Raw genomic sequence first — 23048 nt, 5'->3', positions numbered from 1 at the left:
GTCCGTGATAATTAATGCGATATGGCTCAGCTTGTCAGTGAACTACGGCTCTGTGTAGTAAATGCCGCTCTATCTGAAAGCAGGTGATGGCGATTTACTACTAATCAAGGAACCGGCTTTACTGACGAGATGCGCCTAAAAATGTCATGCGATATATCGCCCAGCCCTATATAGGCCTACAATACTATATATATATATATATATATATATATATATATATATATATATATATATATATATATATATATATAATACTATATACAAATATTATTATTATTTTTTTAATTAAATGCTTATTAGTTACTTTATTATTCCCCTTTCCAAGTAAGTTCAGTGCCACACAAGTAAAGAGTTATAGGGTTAACTTTAAGCTTGTTGGCTCGTTTTTGGAGTAGTGGAGTAATGGAGAATGAGGGTGCATAGGGCGAATCGGACAGCGGTAAGTTAATTCATTCAGGGCGCGGCTCTCACAGTGCATTGAGAGTACACCGTCTGGTTGAGTGAGAGAACGATTCAAAAGCATAAGGAGTTGTTTCTCGTTTGCTCTCGAAATGCTCTCGCGGGACTTTGCTGTCATACGCCGATCGGGCATCGAACAAGCATATTCTCCAGCGCGTACATCTACTGTACACTCGTTATTGCTGTGCATTGTGGGATTGAATGAGTGCACTCAAAAACGTCCACTATTGTTTTGGACACCACTACAAATGGATGTTCACTCAAATAGTGCCCTATTTAAGGGTATAGGGGGCGATTTCGAACACAGCCTGAATGTCAGAATGGGAAAGAAAGGTGATTTAAGCAATTTTGAGCGTGGCAGTTGAAGACTGGAAAAATGTTGCCTGGTCTGATGAGTCTCGATTTCTGTTGAGACATTCAGATAGTAGAGTCAGAATTTGGCGTAAACAGAATGAGAACATGGATCCATCATGCCTTGTTACCACTGTGCAGGCTGGTGGTGGTGGTGTAATGGTGTGGGGGATGTTTTCTTGGCACACTTTAGGCCCCTTAGTGCTAATTGGGTATCGTTTAAATGCCACAGCCTACCTGAGCATTGTTTCTGACCATGTCCATCCCTTTATGACCACCATGTACCCACCTCTGATGGCTACTTCCAGCAGGATATTGCACCATGTCACAAAGCTCAAATCATTTCAAATTGGTTTCTTGAACATGACAATGAGTTCACTGTACTAAAATGGCCCCCACAGTCACCAGATCTCAACCCAATAGAGCATCTTTGGGATGTGGTGGAACGGGAGCTTCGTGCCCTGGATGTGCATCCCACAAATCTCCATCAACTGCAAGATGCTATCCTATCAATATGGACCAACATTTCTAAAGAATGCTTTCAGCATCTTGTTGAATCAATGCCACGTAGAATTAAGGCAGTTCTGAAGGTGAAAGGGGGTCAAACACAGTATTAGTATGGTGTTCCTAATAATCCTTTAGGTGAGTGTATATGTGTGTATAAAATAAATATACATTTAAAAAAATAATAACAATGTAAATGTGTATTAAAAATGTACTCTTCATTGATATTGTTATTAGATTTAAAAAAATATATAATTCCAGTCAGAAACAATGCCTATTGAAATTAAGTCATATTTCATAAAATATTACGCCTACTTCAGGAATACAACAGACCGTTAAAGATTCAATGGGCCCTATTTTAACGATCTTGAGCGAATGGTCTGAAGCGCATGGCACGGGTGCACTTAGGGCGTGTCTGATTCCACTTTTGCTAGTTTAACGATGGAAAAACGGTCGGCGCGCCAGGCGCCTGGTCCAAAAGGTTTGTACCTAGTCTCTTAATGAGTCATTGGTGTGTTTTGGACATAACATGCAATAAACCAATCAGAGTCTCCCGTTCCCTTTAAAAGCCAGTTGCACTTGCACCATGGCAGATTCGCTATTTACATGGCAGAATTTATGAGTGGAAAGACTGAACGTTTCTCCAGAGAGGAATCCTTTTATTTTTAATATTTAAAAATGTTTGTGTTTGTGCATCCATGTGTGTGTAAAATGCAGAGTGTGCATTGTGCACCCGTCAGGGCACATATTACTAATGTGCCCTTTAAATAACACAACAAAAACGCACTGACGTCGCATTGCGCTGGGTGTATGATAGCGCACAATATACTTACTAGGTTAGGTCAGCAGAACATATTAAAGTAATCTGAAGGACAAAAAAGTAAGAGTTCAATTACTATTATTATTCTCAACCTGCCATGGCTGAGAAAATGCTTTTCTTCTAATGGTATATCAATTCAACACATCTCCTCTGTAAATATTCTCTGGATGATTTCTGCTTGCTTTACTGCATTATATCTACAGTATTTAATCTGTGTGCAGTGTATTTTGAACTCTCCTAACACCTGTGTAATATCTGGGGATTACACTCCTATAGGTTCAGATTATTTGTGAGCTTTTCTACTGTTGGTTTAACACCGATTCAGTGAGTTGCAGCTGAACGAGAGAGAAATGGAGGCAACAAATGGGCTTGATGAATAACTGCGGTACTGCTACTGACAGCAGACATCAGAGCTTTGTTTGCACTCCTATTGATGTGTGTTTCTGTTTGTGTGTGTGTGTGTGTGTGTGTGTGTGTGTGTGTGTTGTGCGCGTCACGCTCACTGCTTCTAATGCCGAGACGAAAAAGCTGTGTCTGCTATAGACGCTGTTATCATTCAATAGCCTGCACTGGAGTATGCTTATTAGGACTGCAAATCGATTCCAAATTCCAGTTTTAATTGAATTAATGACATGAAATGCCCATTAATTAATCAAATGAATTGCATACTTATATATACATTATTGACCTAGTACCTACAGTCCACAGTAACCAATTCATTTGAATCCGTCTGACACTAGAGGGGTCTATGACAATCACTCAAAAAATCTTTTTTTTTCTTTTTTTTCTTCAAAATCCTGGGTTGGGGCTATTTTTTCAGTGTTTGGGTGGTTTTTGTGTTACCCGGCCAGCACCTTGGTCAAATGTAAAAACACAGTGTTTGGGTTGTTTGTGTTACCCAGATCCTGGGTCAGACATAACAACCCAGGGGTTGAGTTATTTATCGCAGGCTTTTTGTGATCTCTTCATCTTCCATCAAATTGGGGCATGTCTTCGGTAAAATACAGGTTTGTGTACATTTTAATTGTATCTATAAATTCGTTATTGTGCTGTATATTGTTTAATTTTATGCAAAGCAATACATGGGCACAATGTAAGTCAACTTAACGAGTGTTGCGTCAGTCTTTTCGCGTGATGGGAACGACTGATGTCTTGCATAAAATGTTATGTTTTTATTCAAAAAGAGACAGCATATAAATACTTAGGATGTTAAAATATGTTCTTTGAAATATACACTGATTGTTTATGGACAGGATGTGTAGCCAGTCAGCATATTTCAACCACGAGTGAAACGCGGGGCGGCGGTCTGAAGTTAGAAGTTCCCCTCGCTGAACATGATACAATGATACAAACATGCCGTTACGGTGGAAACGGGACAACAGAGACTGGTCGATTACACTTGAATTACTTCTAAATGTAAATTTTTTTTACTTCTAGTATTTGTTAAACGAGCTTAAATAATATGTATTAAAAACATAAACTGTAAAAAAAAAATGGACGTAGTGTCCGTGACGTCACCCGTAGGTTTCAGAAGAGCATTTTTGAAGCCTTAAATCGGCTGTTGCCATCTTGGCCATGCGTTACCGCGCGTCACTCCCGGATAACTCAAAATGGGCAAAGAGGCGGGATGTGGCTGGAGCTGAGGTGAGGTGATGTGATGACTAACAGACAGCAGACGCATGGCTAGTAGTGACAGCAGCGGCAATCCGCCCTTAATTATGCAGAACTTTAAGGCCTAATATAATTTAAACAAATGAGTTCACCCCCCTCACAATTGTCATGAAGGGCAAAATTAACTGTATAGTCCAATTTATGTAAAAAAATAAATAATTCTGCTCTAAAGTTGGGTATTTCATCATGGGGCACAAAGAGATTCTGCTCCCTTTTGGAGCCTGACTCTAGCGGCCAGTCGATGAATTGCAGTTTAATTCACTTCCGTATTGGCTTCAAGAGAAACTGGGGAAGGTGGCTGCTTGTGTAAAAACAATATAAAATATGATAAAAAATAAAAATAATTATCATGCAAACAGTGGTTGTGTGGAGTATTTTAGAGGATTAAGTTAATAAATAAATTAATTAATGTATGATGTAGGGCTGTCGATTTAACACGTTACTTAGATGAATTAGTTACGGAAAAAAATTATGAAATTATTAACGCATTTAATGCACTTTTCAGAACAAAAAGCACGCTTGCCATGCTTGCTGCCTCCTTTGTGTGTGTGTGTGTGTGTGTGAGAGAGTTGGCTCGCCCCGCCCTCATGCAGTATAATTGGTTGACACCGCGTGATTGACAGGAACAGAATGTGAGGCTGATCAGACCGTCGAAACAAATGTGGTCTAACAGCGCTCGTCAGTGTCAAAATGATTGAGATGGCCAATCAAATAAAAGTAGGCGGGGTTTACATTCTCTTTTGGCTCGTCACCCGAGTAATTTCTCAGCCAAATTTGATGTGTGATTAATTTGCGATTAATTAGATTAATTCATTGTCTAATTAATTAGATTAAAAAATTTAATTGCTTGACATCCCTAGTATGAAGTAAAATAAAAAAGGTGGTATTATAGTAAAAATTAATCAACCCGTTATGCTGGGTTAAATAAACAACCACATTTGCTGGGTAAAATTAACCCAACATGTGTTCTGTCTTATATTTACCCAAATTGGGTTGTTTTTAACCCAATGATTTTTAGAGTGTATATACAGGTATTTGATACACTGCCGATTTTGCAGGTTTGCCCACTTACAAAGCATGTAGAGGTCTGTAATTTTTATCATAGGTACTCTTCAACTGTGAGCGACGGAATCTAAAAAATCCAGAAAATCACATTGTATGATTTTTAAATAATTAATTTGCATTTTATTGCATGACACAAGTATTTGATACATCAAAAAAGCAGAACTTAATATTTGGTACAGAAACCTTTGTTTGCAATTACAGAGATCATATGTTTCCTGTAGTTCTTGACCAGGTTTGCACACAGCAAGGTTTGCAGCAAGGATTTTGGCCCACTCCATACAAACCTTCTCCAGATCCTTCAGGTTTCAGGGCTGTCGCTGGGCAATACGGACTTTCAGCTCCCTCCAAAGATTTTCTATTGGGTTCAGGTTTGGAGACTAGGCCACTCCAGGACCTTGAGATGCTTCTTACGGAGCCACTCCTTATTTGCCCTGGCTGTGTGTCTCGGGTCGTTGTCATGCTGAAAGACCCAAAAAGTGATTCACTAATCACTTTTGTCTCATCAGACCACATGACATTCTCCCATTCCTCCTTTGGATCATCCAGATGGTCATTGGCAAACTTCAGACGGGCCTGGATATGTGCTGGCTTGAGCAGGGGGACCTTTTGTGCGCTGCTGGATTTTAATCCATGACGGCGTAGTGTGTTACTAATTTTCTTTGAGACTGTGGTCCCAGCTCTCTTCAGGAAAAGCCGTCCTGCCGTGTAGTTCTGGGCTGATCCCTCACCTTCCTAATGATCATTGATGCCCCACGAGGTGATCTTGCATGGCGCCCCAGACCGAGGGAGATTGACCGTCATCTTGAACTTATTCAATTTTCTAATAATTGCGACAACAGTTGTTGCCTTCTCACCAAGCTGCTTGCCTATTGTCCTGTAGCCCATCCCAGCCTTGTGCAGGTCTACAATTTTATCCCTGATGTCCTTACAAAGCTCTATGGTCTTGGCCATTGTGGAGAGGTTGGAGTCTGTTTGATTGTGTGTGGACAGGTGTCTTTTATATAGGTAACGAGTTCAAACAGGTGCAGTTAATACAGGTAATGAGTGGAGAACAGGAGGGCTTCTTAGTGAAAAACTAACAGGTCTGTGAGAGCCGGAATTCTTACTGGTTGGTAGGTCATCAAATACTTATGCAGTGCAATCAATGCAAATTAATTACTTAAAAATCATATAATGTGATTTTCTGGATTTTTGTTTTAGATTCCGTCACTCACAGTTGAAGTGTACCTATGATAAAAATTACAGACCTCTACATGCTTTGTAAGTGGGCAAACCTGCAAAATCGGCAGTGTATCAAATACTTGTTCTCCCCACTGTATTTCAGCATCTCTCCAATGTACAAAAAGTATGTTTCCTGTAGGGCTGTCAAAAAAAGTTCGAATTTCGAATATTCGTCGAATTTACAAAAAAAAAAGCGCATTACAATGCAAAAACTGTGCATTCGAATTTTTGGTAGAGGCACACGAGACATGATGATGACGTAACTGACAAGGTTTGTTTATCCAGTACAGCGGTGCGACTGTAAAAAGGCGTAAAAAATGGGCAGCCTGTTCAACGGCGTATTCAGTCAGACATACCCCTTTTCCACCAAGGCAGTGCTAGAGCTAGATCGGAGCCAGAGCCTAGTTTCAAATCGGTTCTTTGTGTTTCCACACCCAAAGCCCCAGCTCCGAGCCAGGAAAAGTGGTTCTTAAGTAGCACCAAAACATTGCTGGGCTACAACAGGGCTAGAAGTAAGAACCGATTACGTCAGGCGCTGGGGGCGGGGTCAACAAGACCAACACAAACTTGAGATCCGCCATTGTTGAAATAGCAGCTAATGGAGCTAACAGCTGCTGCTCGTTTGTAATCTCCGTCTATACAAATTACGGCGAACTGCATGAATGCGTTGGATTCGCTGTGTTTTCGTTGTGTTTTGATGCCGATGTAGGATCGTAAAGCCATGTGAATCAATAGTAACGCAACGTTTGCATTGTTGATGGAAGGCTTGTTCGCAGCGGTGCTGTGCAGAGACCGATCGCCGTATGATAACGAGTCCAGCGAGAGCACACGACTCCTTATGCTTTTGATTCACTCATGCGTTTTTTTTTTATATCATACGTGGATCGGTCTGCGCAGCGCCGATGCATCTTGAACAAGCCTGGTGTGTGTTCGTGTTTCCCGCTGCCCAGGGTTGCCAGGTTTTCACAACAAAACCACCCAATTGCTACTCAAAACAAGCCCAATCGCGTTTCAGGTGGGCTTCCCCGGTAAAAATCACATTTGGGGGTAAAATGTGTTTTTTTGGCATGGTTGCCTACTAAAATTCGCATTCCCGGGGCTAAATATCACATAATTGGGGTCGCTTCAACCCGCGGACATGAAAAACAGCCCGCGGCAACAGTGATGAAGTAGTCCAACTTGGCAACACTGCCGCTGCCTCGCTAGCGTTGCTGAGAAAGATGAGACGTATACAGTGATGTAAGACCTGGCTCTGTTGTGGCTCTCAGCATGTGGAAAAGCAAACCGGTTCTTAGAAGGCTCCTCAGTCGAACCAACTGTGAACTGGGACTAGCTCTGGCTCTGAACTAGCTCTAGCACTGCCTTGGTGGAAAAGGGGTAACAGAGCAGTGCAGAAGAAGGCAATCAGGGCTTAGGAGCATGAGATGGATATAAATGAAAGAGAAGATACACTAACGTTACCTGCTGACGAAAATCCTCTCAGTTGGTGGCAAAAATCATGTGGTATATATGTATCCACATATTGCGCAGCTGGCAAAGACATACTTGATCATACCTCACCAAAAAACGCTCAGCACTCGCTGCAGGTCAAGTTGACTGTTTGGTGTTTTTCACCAACAATATGTATATGTTTAGTGAGTGGAAATCGATTGTTTCTGAATGTCCGTTTGCTATTTTGTGTCCACATTACATTGCCTGTTGAAGCGTGTCTTCTCAGGTTACTGATGCACTTGCAGTTTTATGCACTTTTGTTACCTAATTTTCCTTACATGCTCATTAATGAAATTATATTTTATTTAATAACAATTCTTTAAAAAAAGTTAATGCACAGTAAAAAGTGAATGTCATTTCATTTCAATAAAATATGCGATGCTTGATTTGGTTGTTGCGCTTGCTTGCGCCCTCTTGTGGCCATAGGAGACAATACAGTACATTTTCCATCTAACATTTAAATATTGCCTTTAGAATTCGAATATAATTTTGCTAATTTCGAATTTTGCTAATATTTATGAAAGAATTTCGAATTTAGCTTTTCAGACATTTTGACAGCCCTAGTTTCCTGTAAATGCTGCATAGCAGTTATAGAATGATAACATAAATAAATAAAGAATGTTAGCATAATCATATTGATTTAATACCAGCTTGAATTGCTCCGATAGCAGGAAAATACCTTGTTTTTGTGTGTTGTTGGCTTCATTAGCCATACCATTCGTTGTTATTTGTAAGTCAGCAGCTGAGTGGACATTTTTTTGCTGTAATCTACACATTCTACCCAAACACAATCTTTTGTTCCGATTTGCATCTGTCAGTCGGCCAAAAATGCATTGGAAGAAGTGTTTAGTTTGCAAATGAACATTGGTGTGATTATTTATTGACATTTCTTCTTAGTTTCCAGAGCTCATTCCACCACTTAGATTAACAGTCGCCTGCAACTGATCAATCCACTTCCTCAGTCAGGATTGAAGGCAATACACATAATATGCTTTATACTTCAGATCCCGTTGTAAGTACAGGTTACAGACAGATTGAAAGACAGATTGAAAGAATACAAGGTCGAGGAAGCTGTAGATAAAGAGGGAAATAAAATCACAGCTACTTCTGTATTTTTTGTGGTCTGCAGGGCTCAAGTCTTCCTCTCCTCCACAACAGTTTACCAGCAGCAGATTCACAAACTCCAATCGTTTAACAGTCACCGCAGGCCCGCACATCCCAATTTCTCCTTCATGTTCACTGAATCATTCTTGCCCTGCATGGACTCAGGGGAAGGCAGATCTGAGAAATCCTCTTTCTCTTTGTCTCCTCGCTGGGTGCTCTGCAGCCACCCTGTCCTCATTAGAAGGAAATGGGGGCACGTTTGCTATCTTGGCTCGATGAAGGAGCAGACCTCTTTTTCTGCGTTTTTTCATTCGCTATTATCAGCAAGCGGTTTCATTTTCCCTTTACCACCATACTCTGTCTCTCTTTATTTTCTCATTTCCATCACAAAGAAGCTCTTTATTTCTCAAGCCCGCGCACAAAGCGACGTATCACATGATGATGTATTCAGATTTGAAATAAGGTGAATGTGATTCTGCCGTGTAAAAATCTAATGTAAATTTATTATCCAGTAGACATAAATAACTGCATTACATAAAATGTGTAGTATTACTTTATAATGAACATTACTTTATGTATTATACACTATATTGCCAAAAGTATTGGGACACCCCTCCAAATCATTGAATTCAGGTGTTCCAATCACTTACATGGCCACAGGTGTATAAAATCAAGCACCTAGGCATGCAAACTGCTTCTACAAACATTTGTAAAAAATAATGGGGCTGCGTCCGAAACTTGGAAAATGCTGCCTTCGGAGGACACATTTCAAGGTAGGAAGGCATTAAGGCACGTCCGAATCTAATGTTAGCTTCACTTCCTGTCTCCTGAGATACCTTCATCTGATACATTTTTGAAGGCAGCATATATGTATCCCTTCGCTACCTTTGATCCCACAATCCTGTGCGTTCCATTCTGTGACAGTTGAGCTAGAAAAAAAGATGGCTTTCGAAAGTTGCTGGTCAGTTTTTGTGTAAATGTACATTTTTGACCAACATTTTCCACTTCTGATGTCATTTCTAGCGAGAAATTACTAATGTAGTAATTAAATATTTGTTTAGTTCTTACCAAAGCTCTCTCTATTTTGCTGTACATCAAGCTGTTATACTGCCTTAGAAGTCTGTCCGAAAATTAGTTGCGTGAGGTGCCTTCATGCACAAAACGCAAATCATTGTCTGATAAGGCAGCGAGACAACAAGTCAGCTGCCTAGGTTTTCAGACGCAGCCTGGGTCACTCTTGTGGTACCATGATAGGTTGCCACCTGTGCAATATCAATTTGTGAAATTTCCTCACTACTAAATATTCCACGATCAACTGTTTGGTATTATAACAAAGTGGAAGCAATTGGGAACAACAGCAACTCAGCCACAAAGTGGTAGGCCACGTAAAATCACAGAGCGGGGTGCGCAGTGCGCAGAAGTTGCCAACTTTCTGCAGAGTCAATAGCTACAGACCTCCAAACTTTGTGTGGCCTTCAGATTAGCTCAATAACAGTGTGTAGAGAGCTTCATGGAATGGGTTTCCATGGCCGAGCAGCTGCAGCCAAGCCATACATCACCAGGTGTCTGAACGGTACTTGCCTGACTGCATTGTGCCAATGTGTTTGTTGAATGCGGGGTTTATGGTGGTTGTTTTTTCAGGGGTTTGGCTTGGCCCCTTAGTTTCAGTGAAAGGAACTGTTAATGCTTCAGCATACCAAGACATTTTAGACAATGTCTTGCTCCCAACTTTGTGGGAACAGTTTGGGGATGGCCACTTACTGTTCCAACATGACTGCCCACCAGTTCACAAAGCATGTGCATGTAAAGGCAGACGTCCCAAAACTTTTGGCAATACAGTGTATCACCAGGTTTTCCTAGATTAGTAAAATCATTATTTATTCAAATACTTAAGGTCCATGAACTACTGTTCTGTTACTTTTATGTTCTTCCCATATAAAACTTGCCGTCATGTTACTGTTCTGAGTTGTGTAGTCTATACCCAAGTCTCTATGATTTTTGGTCTATATGGTTTTAGTCCCTACTAATGTGAGTCATTTTTTGATGTTTTGTCATCCACCAAATGAAATTAATGAGTCCAATTGCCTAAAAAAAGTAATAGAAAATCCTCAATAGTCTGATTTGCTAGCTGGTTTTTATTGAAGAACATGCATCTTGAAACTTGAAACGAGTTAAAGGTAGGGTAGGTAAGAATGATCTAAAACTTTTGTCCAAATTTGTTTAAACTTTCTTTATATGTCAATACATAATTAAAATTTAAGTACTCTGAAAAAGAGAGTATAAAAATCGAGTGACTCTAGACTTTTTAATCTGCAATAAACACCGCTCATTATTTTCGTTCAGGACGAAACAAGTGATTGGCTTGGGCGACTGTCACTCTCTCTCGCTACCATGGCTACCACCGCTTTTGCTACAGGATCTGCCCACATGTGCGCGCCCCAGTGTTGCCAAGTCGGGCTACTTCAAACACTGTTGCCGCGGGCTGTTTTTCATGTCCGCGGGTTGAAGCGACCCCAATTATGTGATATTTTGCCCTGGGATTTGCGAATTTTAGCAGGCAGCCCTACCAAAAAGACACATATTTTACCCCCCAAACGCGATTTTTACCGGAGAAACACAATTGTGCTTGTTTTGGGCTAGTTTTGAGTAGCAATTGGGCGAATTTTGTTGTGAAAACCTGGCAACCCTGGCGCACCCGTTTGATTTGAGGAGTTCAAGAGGCTGTATTTCTGCTTGACAGGTAATCTTTCATTTTGATTATACGTTTTTTTGGTTTATGTTTTCATGAAGCATGTCTCACTAGCACACGTAGCAATATAGCTAACATAACATTACTGAGCATAAAGTTACAATATTATACACTTAGTGAACCATTAGTTGAGATGATTTAATACGCAATATGCTTAGCTCAAGTTATTCGCTGTCATGTTGAATTTCGCAAAATGTAACTTTAGATAACAAAATGCATGTGTAAAAGCTAGTACACCGCATCCAGGAACTTTTTTTAGAACTAAGTTAGCTTTAGCTACTACCCTCTGTCTAAACTCTTTTACCATGTTCACCGGGAACTTCACCTGCACGTTTATTTCGGCCCTTGGTTTGTTTTTATATACTCTACCAATATTTATGTTGATGTTTTTATCTTGTATATGTGTGTCGTAGACACGGTGTTGTGTGTGTATTTTAAACTTTACCAGTATCGTTATTCTAGCTTGATAGTGAGTACTAAAAGACATCTTATTTGTTTATGTTCATAATGATAAAGTTAGATTTATTACATGTGATTCTGACATGATGTCACTACATGCACTTCTTCTCCGCTCGTCTCGGGTAAATAATGCGTCTTTCAGCTGAGCTGAGCGGTGGGCGTAGCGCGTTCATGTGTTTTGGGGGCGTGGCTTTGGAAAGAGCCCAGAAGGGGAAGGTGGAGTGAATGGAAATAATGAGCTGTCTTTAAAACAGTCGTGAGAGGTCTACAGACCCTCAATTTGTATACTTTCTTTTTCTGAGTACTTACATTTTAATTATGTTTGATATATAAAGAAAGTTTAAACAAATTTGGAAAAACGTTTTTTAACCAAATCCTACCTACCCTACCTTTAATAAAGGCCTTCTAAAGCGAATCGATGGGTTTTTGTACAAAAAATATCCATATTTAACACGTTATAAAGTAAATATATCTATCTAGCAGCTGCATGTCTTACATGCTCACAAAAGTATGTCTGTGAATGTATTTGCAGTAGCAAGTCTCGTTAGCATAGCAGATCTACATTCCGACAAGACCAAATTCATTAACATTGCCATATCCATTACCACGCCAATCTCTTATACCATGCCAATCTCTCAGAGAGTTGTCATGACAGAACTAACAATGAACAGTTGTATATTTTATTCACTAATCACAGAATACTGTAACAAATGTATTGCTCATTGTTAATGCATTAACTAATGGGACTTTATTGTAAGCTGTTACCATATTTTCTGTGGTGCTATATGTTCTTTCCAGTTTCTAGCTCAGAGGAGAGTTCACCTTAATGGCCTTTTGAACATGTCTACAAATGCCCATTTAAGCATCTATTCTTAGGTTTTCCACACATTCTCCCTGGGGCACACAATCCTCTCACGGGAATGTGTGTTTGCTTCAAGTTCAGCCAACCCATCTCGCTTATTCAGGGAAGTAAGTTATAAACTCCTCTGCCTTGAGAGAGTGATGTTGTTTGTCACTGACCTTGCAGCACCACAACAAACTGAGGTGAGCACTGCACAAATACTCCTGCTTGAGTTTAGCCATTACTGACATTATACAGTCATGTGAAAAAGTTAGGACACCCTGTGCCTTAATAGCTGGCATTGCCCCCTTTGGGTGAAATAACCTCAATAAGACGTTTCCTATAACTGTCTACAAGTCTCTGACATCGTCTGAGAGAGAGTTTTTCCCACTCCTCTACTTAGAATCTTTTCAGCTGTGTGATGTTTGAGGGGTTTCTTGCATGCACAGGCCCGTTTCAAATCACCTCACAGCATCTCAATAGGATTAAGATCCAGGCTTTGACTTGGCCATTCCAGAACTCTCCATTTCTTTCTTTTAGAGCCATTTCCTTGGTGGATTTACTGGAATGTTTTGGGTCATTGTCATGTTGCATAGTCCACATCAGCTTCAATTTTCTGACAGATGGTCTTACATTTTCCTCAAGAACCCTCTGATACAACAACAAATTCATAGTGAATTCTATGATAGGGAGTTGGCCAGGCCCTGCTGCAGCAAAGCAGCCCCAGACCATGACTTTTCAACCCCCATGCTTCACAGTTGGTACGAGTTTTTTGTGCTCAAATGCTGTCTTTGGTTTGCACCACCACTGCATGAAAAGTGGGATTTTCGACCCCGTAAACGCCTGTAGACTCCCGGAAATCTCCCTAATTTTAGGCAGTTTTCGACAATTTAGAGGCAGCGAACGTCGCGTTCGTCTGTGCCACAAATTGTCGTAAACGAACCATGACGTAGGTGGAGAGCCCCCCGCTGAGAGACCTCGGATAATAATAAATATATAATTTATGTTGTAGTAATTTATGTTTTATATTAATGTTATTGTGCTATGAACTACACTATTCATACCATCAAGGAATATATGGGAAAATTTGTCCAGACCGTGCCGTTTATTCAAAGAAAGAGCTTCATTTATAAACACACAACTGTTTATTCAAAGAAAGAGCTTTATTGTCAAACACACAACTATGTACAGTGCAGCAGTAATGTCTCTTGTTGTCCTCCAAAAATGTCAAAAAGAAGTGCCCAACACATTCGGGTAACACAGGCGTATATGGCGAGTTGCCCTGTATTTCGGTATCGCCTCTAATCTGGATTGCAAAGTGGCACAGAGTTCGGAGAGCTCCAGGCTGCGAGAGGGCGGTGGCCGCACAATCCATCCAGACAACCCGTCAACAATGCCGTCTTCCTCATCAGATATGAGTTCAATGGTCGCGGACTTCCAAATGTTCATCTCATCCTCAGCCAGCACACTTCGTTTTGCTTCCAGCAACTGTAATACAATCCATAAAGACAATAAGCAACCTGAAAAATACTCACATTGACAAAAAACTGATCTAATATAATAAATCTTACCCTTTTTCTTCTTGATCGACTCCGAGCAGTTTCCGCTCCGGCGTGTCGATTCATAATACGTCTTACAGGCAGCTGGAAAACAATTAAATGAGACTGGTATTAATAAAAACAGTCACGGTAAAATTAAACAAGGAATGAGAAAAACATTGGAAGTTATACTTACACACAATGTCGTCATGATCAGCGGTTAAATCTGGACTCGCGGAAATCGCTCCAAGCAGATAAGAGGTCACGGCTTTGTTATGAGGCGAGGATAGTCTGTGAAAACAAAATGTGCAGTTTTAAGCTCGGATCTATTAACACATCCATGTCCTTATACAGCTGAATAAAAGCATATTCTTTAAATCGTAACGTTACATTACCCATGCTCTGGTTCATAGCGCCTGCAGTTTGCCTCAGAGTTGTGAAGACGCCAGACAGCCTCCTGAAAATTAGTCCAAAAAGTTGGTCGCCTCCATGCAGAGGAGTTGAAGGCGAGACGAAGGCGAGACGGCGTCCTGTCATTGTTGATCACGAAAAAGGAAAGCAGCAAAAACATAGGAAATGTAAAAAAAAAAAAAAAAAGTCCAAAACACGTCTGTTTAAAGCTCATCTTCATGTCTTGTTCGCGTCATGGCCATGACCTTGCACGTGATTGGACTAGGGCGAGAAGCTCTACTATGGAACGCGCCCGGGGCCAAATCTCTTTATACGAAACGCGTGACTTTTGACCGTGTCAACACGCACTGTTTGTCCACGTCAACGCAGCAATTTTTTATACTGTTCTGTCTCTGTTTTGTTTCCAGGAACATCTGATGAGTGCTATAATAAAATGACTTCATTATATTTAAAATATGTTTTGATATTCATTTTATTTATATTATTAATATTTTATTTACCCATAAACGTGTCTTTAGGATGCCATAAGTTATAGACACAAGAATAACTTTTGCCATTTAAATGCCACATTCATTTACTGAGGACCTATACAGCCAATGATCATGTGTGAAAACACTTATACATAAATTGATCACTTAGAAATCAAAACTCAGGTTTGAGAAAGAAAGAATATGCATACAACAAAATATATTGTTTCATAGCAGCTTCAGTAACAAGTTCAAAACAAATTCTGCTGTAAACCGGCTCTAACAAGTTTATTTCAGTTCAACTGTAAAATTCCTCAGTTGTGCATATTTGTGTGTAGTTAGTTATATGCAAAAACAAAATTTTTGGAAGAGTTAAAATAGTTTTGCACAAAGTGTTGCTTTTGCAAGAGATGTCTGATGTTTTGCATGTTGTGTGTTTTGTGTGTAGAGTTACAAGAAATGGAGCCATATTTTCAGAAATTGTGTGTAAGCAATTAGATAAAACTGTAACTGAATCCTGTTTATTTTAGTTAAGGACTCATAGTCCAGGGGCCCGTTTCAGAAAGGAGGTTAAGTGAAAACTCTGAGTATGTTAACCCTGAAATAAGGGAAACTCTGGGTTTTCAGTTTCAAAATGGGAGGTGCCCGAGAAACCCGAGAAAGCAGGGTAAGTCAAGCCCGTTTCTAAAAGAGAGGTAACTTATACTCAGAGTAGGGCTGTACGATTAATCGAAAAATAACCGAAACCGACATTCAGAACCTCTAACCGACGTATTTTTCCCATGTCAGTTATTTCGGTTTTCACGTGACTCCGCCCCATCAGTCACATCAAGTCCAGTTTGCAGGCACACAGAGATGCAGGAGCAGTTATCTGTGTATATAGATGCCCAGAATCACTATAGCAACTGCATGTTTTACACAGTTTATACAGGTCAGTTAATTGCTGTTCTTATAGCCTACGCGCTGACACACACACACACAAACACACACATACATACACACACAGATGGCGCGCGCAAGCCCCGCAGCCAGATCGCTTTCACTTTCGTGCTCATAAAGTTTGTCAAGTATGCGTTTAAAGTCTTGCCAGTTTCAACATTTAAAGCGATTGTGCACTATTCAAAAACAACAATACGGAAAACGTATCCGTTCAGTGCTCAGCTTTTTTCTGTGACACAGAGAGCCGAGCCGTGTCGCGTCTCTGACAACGCGTGCGTCCTGAAGGCAGACCTCTTTCAGTCCTCACAAAGCTTGTCATTTGTATGTGTTTTAAGCCCTGCCAGTTTGAACATTTAAAGCGAGTTTCGACCATCAGATGTGTATTATGTTGAACTAATGCCTGATATATTGTGACAAACGAACACTCAGAAGCTCGAACATCACGTGAAGATCACGCGCAGAGAGCAGCGCAGAAACGCAGTGTCAACGCTGTCCTGTGACTAAAGTAAAGTCACTAAAGTAACTTATAAACTAAACCGTTATAGGCATATATTTTAATACCTTTGAAGTAAGTACAAACCACAGCTTAATAATGAATAGACGGTATGAGTAATTCACACACACAATCACTCTCTCATTAATGCATTCAAAAAAATTTTAATGTAGGCCTACTGTGTTAATTTATCTGTATCTGATGTACAACAAGCAGAAATCTGCCCCATAGACAATAACTGCTGAAAGTCAACCGTTTCCTTCAAGTATTTTAAAATCACAAAGAAATGCACTTTCATTAGAAAAAAAAAATCCACCTTTTAATAGTAGAAAATATTTACAGTACAAACCTTATCAGTGAACTTACTCAAAAACCTTATGAGGGCAAAAAAAAAAAAAAGCAAAATAATCGTTCATTAATCGTAATCGAGGTCAAATGTTCAATTAATCGAGCTTTTTATTTTTGGTCAAATCGTTACAGCCCTAACTCAGAGTCAGTTACCAGGGTAACTTACTCTGTGAACCTAACCTGGTCAGGAGCAGGTTTTCTTTGGTAAACCCAGAGTTTCTTTCAGTCACCACCCCTTTTTTAAAGCGCCAGCTGTGTTTAAATAGTTTATTCATTATGTGCACACATGTCTTCTGCTACTGGGACCAAACAATTTAGCTTTGGATGCATCGGTCCAAGGCACATTGTTCCAGAAGTCCTAGTCTTTGTCTAGGTGTTCTCTGGCAAACTTTAGTCTTGATGCCCTGATGTTTTTTTGTTTTTTTTTGACAGCAAGGGTTTCCTCCTTGCACACCTCACATGCAAATCAAATGTGCAGTCTCTTTCTTAAGATGGATGCATGTACTTTGACATTACTGTGGCAAGAGTTACCTGTAGGTCCCGAGATGACATTTTAGGATTGTTGGAGACTTCTTTAAGCATCTTGCGGTCTACTCTTGGGCTGAACTTGCTAGGACGGCCTGACTTGGGCATGTTGGCAGTTTTAAATTTTCTCCACTTGTAAATTATTTTCTGGACAGTGGATTGGCTGATTTTGAATATTTTGGAGATGAGGTTTAAACAATCATCTCTAACGATGTTCTAATCTTTTGCACATGATGTGTGGCACACCTGATTCTAATTGCATTTTAGGAAGTAAATAAATGTGGGGGCGTCTGTCACAGGGTAAGCCTGTGACTATGCATGGACTGCACACACACAAACACGTTACGCGCATACACCGGCGTCATGTATTACAGTCTGTTAGCCGACATATATTCATGTATGAATGGACCTGTGTAACATTCGATGTCACTGTGTGTTGTAAACTTGTTGTATGATGTCCTGTATGTAGTTTTACCTGAGTTATATGAGAACTAGTAACCGTAACACGAGTGCATATGATGATAGCAGAATAAAATTGTCTTTTCTCAAATACAGAAATAAATCACCACCACGAGTATTTGATTCACATAGTTTATTGAATACAGTGTAAGAGAGATACAGATTATGCTTACCACATTTGAAGAGTCATTTGCCAAACCTGTTCAGTTAGACATTCTGTCTATTTATAGGTTTTTGTGTCCGCCATCTTGTTCATGGGAGTGATGTCACCGGAGAGTCCATTCTCATAGCTGTAGGAGAGAAAGGTTTCTCAAGTTATTTGTTTCCTTTTAATATGCATGTTATGTATACTGCATATATGATTTCTTGCATGTATGTTTATTTGTATTTATTATTTTTGTTTTTGTTATTTTCATTTTTATTATGTATTGCTGTGATTGTATGTGAAACGTGTTACCTTTCATGTGGTATGTTCCAGAGTAGGAGGAGTCAGGCCTATAAAATGGCTCCAGAAAGTTAGTTGGATAGTTCAGAGATAGGATGCGAGGAAAGGTCTAGGCAGACCATGGACAGTCTGAGTCTACGACTGGAGACTCTGAGAGACTGTAGAGAGTCTCTGGGAAAGTGCTGCTTATGTAGTGCAGTTTGCATATACTGGTCAGGTTATGCTTTATTGATATAGTTTGCTTTGACCTTATGTTTTGTTCAGTTCCTATTCTGTTGCATCTGAGTTTGATTTCTTTTGTTTTCTTCCCACCATTTCGGAATCACTGTCACTGTGCACCATAATAAAAGCTCTGTTAAGCAGGACCAACTGTTTCCTCTGTCAATTGGAGCCTCCAACCGCTCAAGGCATTCGTAACAGTATCCTATCTTTTTCCTCACCAAATAATGAATTTTTTATTAAGTAAATTTTACAAATTTTTATTAGTTTTCATTATTATTATTAGGGCTGGACCAGAATATTCGGGATTCGAATATTCGTTTTGTTTTTGTTTTGTTTTTTTCGCACACACCTGGCATCCCCCTCGAAACGGTTCTCATTCGCGCTTGCATATGTTTACACTATAAAATCTGGCGAAATACAATACTCTTTTTTTTTTTCATAATTATTTTAGAGCTTTGCAGTTTTTAATAGGATGGACAGTTGAATAGGAACCCAACCTCCTTATACTTAATAAATATATTTGCTTCTTAGTGTTCCCTGCCACAGAGTATTCTCTTAGCCTTTTTACCCATTAGGGATGTGACGGTGAGAATTTTCCCTTACCGTCACATTTCAGTGCTGAGTGGCTGTGAATGAATGAATGCGCAGTTTACTTTCGGTTTGCCAATTCAGGGGCGGGTTGCTTGAATTGTGGGTTCATTAGCCTTTATATAGCCTATTATTCTTAATGAAAAACACAACAACAAAACAGTACAATGACAAACTCCCTTAAATAGGTGCTTTTACATTTCGCTTTGAAACCAAATCTTCCAATTTGCTTTGAAAAGGTGTGAAGAGTTTTTTTTGCGGCTGACCTTATTGCATGCATTTGTAGGAGTTTCCTTTTCGGATGCAAAATTTATGGGAGGAGACTATTTAAATGAATCATGCAACATTTTGCGCTAGTCAGTGTACTGGTAATTTACGCCATTGTTTATGGCCCAAATAATGCATGTCTTAAACAAGATGCAAATTTTCGCTGCTCTTGGTAGATTTATTCATCAAGTATGTATTAAATTGATCAAAAGTGACATTTAAAGACATTTATAATGTTACCAAAGATTTCCACAAAAGATTCAATATTGATGATAAGAAGAAATGTTTCTTGAGCAGCAAATCATATTATATAATCATAAGCTATACAAATCATAAGCTTCATTCTTTTCACTTTAAGTTTCTGATGAAGACAGGAAGCAATTTGTCTTCTAGTAAAACAAAATGAAGAGTAAATAGGTGTGTAATCGATGTTTTATGTAATATTGTCATTCTTGTGCTGCCACAGAAAATGATGGGGCATGCAGTTTTGTTGCTTCATTATAATTTTCGACAGGATATTCTTCATCAACAATTCATAAAATGCCTGCTAACTAAATTGTACATTCAACATTCATAATTTATAAACAATTCAAACTTGCTTTCACCATGATTTGAATAAACACAGGGCTTAAAAAATTCAGCAAAGAGTATGAACAGTTTCCCACTGGTAGTTTCAGCATTGTAGTGTCGTTCACGCCCCGTCAGTTCATATACAATCATTCCAGTGTTTTCCACAGGATTTCGGTGAAACTGTGGTGGGTGGACCTCGGTCCCTCTAGAGCAGTCCGGGGGCATGACCCCCCCCCCCCAGAAGAAAATGTTGTGCATTTTAATGTTAAATTCATCAATCTGGTGCACTTTGAGAGTTCAAAATGAAGAAATACAGCCCATATTCAATGTGCAAATCAAATAAATCAATGCACAGAAAAAGTTTGTGAATTGACTTTGTAATGAATGGGAAGCACTGAAATCTATTTGTGGCGGTCAGTGTTAATATTGTGGTGGGTAGCCGCAAATAAATCAGTGTATGGGAAACACTGCATTCTGATATGACTTTTGTATATAAGGTTGTCAGTGAGATCTGTCCGCTTAGTAACTTTAACACTAGTTTTATCTACAGTACCTCAAATAGCTTGTTTGGCTTATGATGTGTCACTTTAAAAAATGTATGTATGCTTGTACAGCAGCAGCATGTCCTGTGTGTATATTTGCAGTGGCAAGTTCTGCATTTGCTCTGTATTTCCAGCATGATGGAGCACCATGTCATAAGGCAAGAGTGATAATGAAGTGACTTGGAAATCATTACATTGAAATTTTGGATCCATGGCCAGGCAACTGCCCGGGTCTTAATCCCATAGAGAACCTGTGGTCAGTCCTAGAAAAGGCAAGTGGACAAGCAGAAGTCCACAAATTATGATAAACCTGGAGCATAGAATATATTGCAATCAGTCAGGATTTGGCCCAGAGGCTGATATCCAACATGCTAGAGCAGTGGTTCTCAAACTTTTTATACCAAGTACCACCTCAGAAAATATTTGGCCCTCAAAGTACCACCATAATGACCAACATTAAAATACAGTAGCGTAGTAGGCCTAACTATTCAGCTAGAGCTCTGCACAGTTCAAAAACGAGGCAACGATGGCACCAGATGTTGGCGGGACGGGCAGATGAAGTCCTGTGTCAGTCCGGCAGTGGATTATCAGTGAATCCCAGTTTTCTCAGATGAACGTTTGTAAAACTATCCGGTGTAAAACGATCACTGCAGAGGCAGGTGTTGGTGGTGATCAAGGTAGCTGTTCACAAAATTAATCCACCTCTTCTTGATATCAGCGATTTTGTTTTATAAGCTTTCTATATGTTTTACAATTAGGTAATATGGATTGCCGTGATGAAGGCATAACTAGCTAGCTAACTGTAAACTGTAGTAACTAACGGTAGTGACAGCAACGCGCGATTGAACGGGTGAACTGATTCGAATGTTGGTTACTCTAACGTTAGTTGTTATAGTGTTAGGGGAGGGGCCAGGCTCAGTGGCTCCAATGTGTCATCGAGCCACCGTTTTAGTACAACACAGTTCACAGTCTTTGTAACGTGTTTCAGCAATACATTTCTAACATAATGTGTTTAGAATAGAAACCAATTTTAGAATTGCCTTTACAGTGACTTTAATTTAGTGATTCCTCTGCGTACCACAAGAGGGAGCCTGAGTATGACTAGTGGTATGCGTACCACACTTTGAGAACCACTGTGCTAGAGCAAATTGCAGAGGTTATGAAAAAGAAGGGTCATATAGTCCTATTTGAAGCAGACGTCACAATTACGTCACTCGTAGCTGCGCGTGCATAGTGTCTGCAGAAAAATAGCATGACAAGTGGAGGAAAATGGGCAAAAAACCACAGAAAGAGAAAAATGTTTTGTTGTGCCTTTGTATGTCAGAATCGGAATTCAAAGTCGGAAGTAAAAAATACGGTCTTCATTTTTATAGAATTCCGTCGTTGAATACTCCCTTTGAAGCTAAACGCAAACGCAGTCTACTATTAAAGCATGAATTTGATGTAAACAATAAGTTTACATAATATTCACATATGCAGTTCATTGGGGACAAGTATTTGATACACTGCCGATTTTGCAGATTTGCCCACTTACAAAGCATGTAGAAGTCTGTAATTTTTTATCATAGGTACTCTTCAACTGTGAGTGACAGAATCTAAAACAAAAATCCAGAAAATCACATTGTATGATTTTTAAGTAGTTAATTTGCATTTCAGGTATTTGATACATCAGAAAAGCAGAACTTAATATTTGGTACAGGAACCTTTGTTTGCAGTTACAGAGATCATACGTTTCCTGTAGTTCTTGACCAGGTTTGCACACACTGCAGCAGGGATTTTTGCCCACTCCTCCATAGAGACCTTCTCCGGATCTTTCAGGTTTCGGGGCTGTTGCTGGGTAATACGGACTTTCAGCTCCCTCCAAAGATTTTCTATTGGGTTCAGGTCTGGAGACTGGCTGGGCCACTCCTTAGTTGCCCTGGCTGTGTGTTTCGGGTCGTTGTCATGCTGGAAGACCCAGCCACGAGCCATCTTCAATGCTCTTACTGAGGGAAGGAGGTTGTTGGCCAAGATCTCACGATACATAGTCGCATAGTCCCCTTTGCAGAAAAGCATCCCCAAAGAGTGAGGTTTCCACCTCCATGCTTCATGGTTGGGATGGTGTTCTTGGGGTTGTACTCATCCTTCTTCTTCCTCCAAACACAGTGAGTGGAGTTTAGACCAAAAAGCTCTATTTTTGTCTCATCAGACCACATTACCTTCTCCCATTCCTCCTCTGGATCATCCAGATGGTCATTAGCAAACTTAAGACGGGCCTGGACATGCGCTGGCTTGAGCAGGGGACCTTGTGTGCGCTGCAGGATTTTAATCCACGACGGCGTAGTGTGTTACTAATGGTTTTCTTTGAGACTGTGGTCCCAGCTAGAGGTCGACCGATTCATCGTTTTTGCCGATTAATCGGCACCGACCCAAATGTTGCATATATAAAATTAGTGATGTGAGAAAGCAAAGTGTCTCATCATGCTGCCGACAGAAACATAATGCAGAAACGCATTTGTT

This window comes from Gobio gobio (genome assembly GCF_949357685.1).
Source record: "Gobio gobio genome assembly, chromosome: 11".
In the NCBI taxonomy this organism is placed as follows: domain Eukaryota; kingdom Metazoa; phylum Chordata; class Actinopteri; order Cypriniformes; family Gobionidae; genus Gobio; species Gobio gobio.
Note: the sequence above shows the minus strand (reverse complement) of the source record.